This window comes from Palaemon carinicauda, chromosome 6 (assembly GCF_036898095.1).
Source record: "Palaemon carinicauda isolate YSFRI2023 chromosome 6, ASM3689809v2, whole genome shotgun sequence".
In the NCBI taxonomy this organism is placed as follows: Eukaryota; Metazoa; Arthropoda; class Malacostraca; order Decapoda; family Palaemonidae; genus Palaemon; species Palaemon carinicauda.
Window position 1 is genome coordinate 78,159,272 of NC_090730.1, and position 5,986 is coordinate 78,165,257.

The window sequence follows — 5,986 nt, forward strand, 5'->3', positions numbered from 1 at the left end:
ACACATGCCAATCACGACTGGACGCATCTTCATCAACAATAAGCTAGGTGCCGTCCCCCGAAGAGGTGGCGTTCTACCCTAGCTTTAACGCCTACCCGGACTGTTACATCTGTCTCAAGTCCGAACCAGTCTCCAAGGAGGAGACCGAGCCTAAGGAGGTCATAGTGTTTGACCACGCCAAGGCTCAAGCTATGCTGGCTGACTGCCTCAAGAGCAGAGGATATACCAACTCCAAAATGCCGGCGCTGAGCAAGAAACACCCGTCCTTTCTTGCTCCTCCCACCATGGTCTTTCCCTTCGCGGAAAAAGCCCTGAATTCTGTGTTAAAGGCGGTGGAGGAAGGAAAACCCTGCCCTACATTGGAGGAATGTAGGCCTCTCTCCCTCGCCCTACCTCCTGATGATAAAAGCTGGAAGATCATCCAGCTTACCTTAACGGTTGGAAAGCTGGAGGCTGATGTCGCTGGACGTCAGTTTAATGAAGACCTACCCAAGCTCACCGACTATCTCTTGCGTCAGGAATAGGACACGAAAGAGAGGCTGGCTGCCTCTCTGTCTCTTTAAGTACAACTTGAGACAATGGCCGGGGACACTCGGGTCCCGGACCACTACATGGTTCTTGCAAAGACCCACCTTGCGACCTTGTTGAAGGACTTGTACAGCTTCATCAAGGCCCGAAGAGCCTGTAGAGAGTTCGTGTTTGCGGACGCCACCGTTAAACATGAACCCCGGAAACTGATCTCCTCCAACATCTGGGGCAAATACCTCTTTCCAGTAGACCTGGTGAAAGAGATTGCGGACAAAGCCGCCACTGAGAATCGGAACCTTCTCAATAAGTGGGGCATGTCCCGAAAGAGGAAATCTTCTCAGGATGAAGGTCCACAGCCTAAGAAGAAGTTCAACAAGCCCCAACCCCAGCAGCGTCAGGCCAAACGCCAGTTTCCGGCACCCGCTATTCCCCAGCTTGTGGCTCAACCACAGCAGACATTTCAGCTGGTCCCTCAGCCGGTGGTGGCCCAGTCAACAGTTTTCACCCCTGCCTACGAAAGGCAATCCACTACCTTTCGCCCCAGAGGTAGAGGCTCCGGCAAAGACTCCTCTCGTCGTCCATCCAGAGAGAGAGGAGGTAGGGGAGCAAGCGGCCGAGGTGGTAAACCTTCGGGAAACCAGAAGCAATGAAGTGCTTCCGGTGGGAGGAAGACACCGCGTATTTCTGGATCATTGGACCTTCGATCCTTGGGCCCACAGCATCGTCAAGAAGGGACTAGGGTGGAGCTGGATAAAACCACCTCCAGTCTTCCACCAATTCTTCCAACCCTCAACCCCCATCCTGGAAGAGTATGTCCGAGAACTCTTGAACAAGAAAGTGATCAAGAGGGTGAAGTCCACAAGGTTCCAAGGAAGACTATTTTTTGTTCCAATTAAGGACTCAGACAAACTCAGAGTCTTTCTGGACTTGTCCCCTCTCAACAAGTTCATTGCGAACAACAAATTCAAGATGCTGACTCTTCAACAGATAAGAGCCCTACTGCCTCACAAGGCTTACACGGTCTCAATAGACCTGGCAGACGCATACTGGCACATTCCAATGAATCACCACACTTCCTCCTACCTAGGATTCAAGCTTCAAAGAAGACAATACGCCTTCAGGGCTATGCTCTTCGGACTCAACGTGTCCCCAAGAATCTTCACAAAGCTCGCAGACACGATTGTCCAACAGCTACACCTTCAAGGCGTCCAGGTGATGGCTTACCTAGACGATTTGCTGGTTTGGGCGACATCGTCAGAAGAATGCTCGCGTGCCTGCAGAAAGGTGACCCAGTTCCTGGAACATCTGGGTTCCAAAATCAACACCAAAAAGTCTCGACTGTCTCCAGCTCAGAAGTTTCAATGGTTGGGAATCCATAGGAACCTTCAGTCACACCGTCTTTCAATCCCTCTGAAGAAAAGGAAGGAAATAGCCGGATCTGTCAAGAGACTTCTAAAATCTAAACAGATTTCAAGATGACAACAGAAACGAGTGCTTGGCTCCCTACAGTTCGCCTCAGTGACAGACCCAGTACTACAAGCACAGCTAAAAGATGCATCAGGAGTCTGGAGACGAAACGCATCCATCGCTCGAAGAGATATCAAGAGACCTCTGCCAACCAGCCTTTGCTCACTCCTCAAGCCGTGGTTTGAGGTGAAGAACCTGAAAAGATCAGTTCCTCTTCAACCACCACCTCCGTCGGTCATCATCCACACGGATGCCTCGCTGGAAGGATGGGGAGGCCACTCCCACCAGCGACAAGTTCAAGGAACATGGTCTCTCCTATTCAAGACGTTTCACATCAACATCTTTGAGGCCATGGCGGTTCTTCTCACTCTGAAGAAACTGTCTCCTCGTCCTTCGATCAACATCCGTCTTACTCAGGACAGCGCCGTTGTGGTCAGATGTCTCAACCGTCAGGGCTCATGATCGCCCCAACTCAACCAGGTGCTGTTACCCATATTCCGCCTAGCGGACAGGAAGAAATGGCACCTCTCAGCAGTTCACCTAAAAGGATTCTGCAATGTGACGGCGGACGCTCTATCGAGGACAAGACCCATAGAGTCGGAATGGTCTCTAGACGCAAGATCATTCTCCTTCATCTCCCGTCAAGTCCCGGAACTGCAGATCGACCTCTTCGCGACGAGCGACACCAACCAACTTCCTCTATACGTGACTCCATACGAGGACCCCAAAGCGGAAGCGGTGGACGCCATGTCCCAGGATTGGAACAGATGGTCCAAGATTTACCTGTTCCCTCCACCCAACCTTCTGCTGAAAGTCCTCTCCAAACTGAGAACCTTCAAGGGAATAGCAGCCCTAGTGGCTCCCAAGTGGCCCGGGAGCAACTGGTTCCCTCTAGTCCTGGAGCTACAGCCCAAGCTGATCCCTCTGCCGACCCAGTTCTGTCTTCGCTTCATCAAGAAAAACCAAAGACCTTTATCTCATGATTTTCTCTCCCTAGCCGTGAAGAAAAGGTTTGGAATCTCGAAGAAATGTGTAGACTTCTTAGAGGAATACAAAACAAAGTCTACCAGAAGGCAATATGAGTCATCCTGGAAGAAGTGGGTATCCTTCGTCAAGGCAAAGAATCCTATGGAAATAACCATAGATTTCTGTATGTCCTTCTTCATTCACCTTCATGGACAAGGCTTAGCAGCCAATATGATTTCCACTTGTAAATCGGCCTTGACAAGACCACTACTGTATGCCTTCCAGATAGACCTGTCCAACGAAATCTTTAACAAACAAACTTCCGAAGGCATGTGCTAGACTCCGTCCTGCACCCCCACCGAGACCCATCTCCTGGTCTCTGGATAAGGTGCTCCATTTTGCCTCTAGCCTGGACAATGATTCTTGCCCTCTGAAAGACTTGACTCAAAAAGTGATTTTCCTTTTTGCTCTCGCCTCGGGAGCACGAGTCAGTGAAATAGTGGCTTTATCTAGAGAAGAGGGCCAGATACAGTTCGCCGAAACAAGGGAACTTACCCTCTTCCCTGACCCAACGTTTCTCGCTAAGAATGAACTCCCTACTAAGAGGTGGAGCCCTTGGAGAATCTGCCCTCTGAGGGAAGATGTCTCTCTATGCCCAGTAGAGAGTCTAAAGGTCTATCTTAGAAGAACTTCAGACTTTGGCGGAGGACAACTCTTTAAAGGAGAAACATCGTGTAGTGATTTGTCACTTAAGTTGGAAATCCTCAATAGTGTTCTTTAAACACTATGCAAAGGGGTGCACAAAGTCAAAAGATTCGTGGTAGCTGCAGATAGTGTATTGAAATCTGCTGCTTAGTGCTGCGTAGGACAGTGAGTTATTTCGGGACTCTAACTCAACGGGTGCCTGTGTTGACCCCAGTGCGATACAAAGTTATTTCAAGTGCCACTTAGGGGCACGAAAGACTGTTCTTCTACAAGGCGAAGTAACATAGACTTGAACACGTTTGCCACATGTTTATTTGGACATGAAGTGTATTGGGACTTGAAAGACTTTTAGTTCCTTTGAAACCCATGTGTGTAATGGCAAGTTTTCCTTTACAGATTCCACACCCTTGTCTTATGTAGTCCTCAGTCTATGTTTATTAATTAATAATTTTATTGTAAATTATTTATCATAGTTCATATAATTGCGAATATTTTCTTGAATAAAATAGAATTTTGGCTACGATATGCGTCTTATTTTGCCCCTTTATATGAAATATACTACTGTTACTGAGTTTTATTTGCCCCTATTTTATCCTCTCTTATAATTCATGTTATAATATTGCTCCTGTCTGATATAAGCTCACCTAAGAAAAGTGAAATATTTGTTCCTACACAAATAATTAACTTTCCTGATCTGTCTACAAGACCGACAAGATCCTCATCTACAGGTGAGTTTGTCTTCATCAGGATACTTCGAGATGTTCCTATCGTCCGAACAGGACTTCCCTGCCAGAGTGGCAGGAAGCTATGTCATAGTTTATGCCATTGGTAGTGACATGTAACGGAGATGTCACGGTCTCTAAGGTCATCAGACCAAAGGAATATTGTTTGAAGTAGAAGGCACTACCGAAACGGGGAAAATCCACGATACACCAATTCTCTGGTACACTTCCATTAGGACATCATGGCTTGAGCCCAAAAAATGGATTTTGAGTGAAGCGAAAAATCTATTTTTGGGTGAGATAGCCATGACGTCCTGATGGACCCGCCCTCGTTCTCTATTCTGGCCCGTGAGGCTCCTCCCTTTCCTATTGTATCATGGAGGCTGACAGATACGCTAGATAGAATCAGGATGTGACGTAAACCAAGATGGCGGCCAGCTATGGCGGCCATTTGTTTACATCGCTAGGTACCGTAACAGTAACTCAGGAGGAGAGTTTTGTAATGGCTCCTCCTGATACTTGCCACACTTCTCCCTCAAAGCGTAAACGCTATGTGGGGTGCAGATAGCTATGTGGCGTGTCAAGCATACGTCCCCTGTTATTATACGATATCCTAAAGGGAAACCTTATGGGTACTCGCGCCAGAAGTTAGAATTCTGTGAAAACTTTAGTTTAATTCTCTGGGAATATCTACTATAGTCATATATACCCTCAGGAAGCTACTGAAGGAACCTTCCATCAGGACGTCATGGCTATCTCACCCAAAAATAGATTTTTTGCTTCGCTCAAAATCCGTTATAATTAACCCACGCCCATATGAAATACATGTGTGTATACAATATATATCTATATATATATATATATATATATATATATATATATATATATAGATAGATAGATAGATAGATAGATAGATATACATAATGATATGATATATATATATATATATATATATATATATATATATATATATATATATATATATATATATACATATACATATACATATATATATATATATAAAATATTTATAAATATAATATTCAGCCAAATAGAAAGACAGCAAGATTTAAATCAAACAAAATAACAAGCATGTTTTAGAAGTAGATATTCAACAACTGACCTTATCCATGTAATTAACACGCTAAATGAGAAATCTGCAGAATATGACAAGCCACTAGTTAAGGGGCTTTATAGATCATGAGATAGATTTTGATCCTGTAAGAACTTCAGCAGTAATGATAGCCTTTCAAAAGCAAGGTAGAGATGAATCTTATGTTAGAACACTTGAAGATATCTATACAGGATTCACAGCATTCCTGAAACTACAAAAAGATAGTGAGAATAGTCTGATTGAGAAAGGAGTTACATACGGTAACCCAATCTTTCTTAAATTATTCACAGGTTTTGGAATTTAGATTTAAAAATTGTAGGGATTAACACTCATGGAGAATATCTTAAAATCTTATGATTTTCAGATAACATAGTTTTGTTTAGTAAACCATGGGAGAAATTATAATACATAACAGAAGATTTGAATAGAAAAAAACGGAAATGTTGGACTTAAAATGAATATTATAAAAGTAAGATCATTTTTG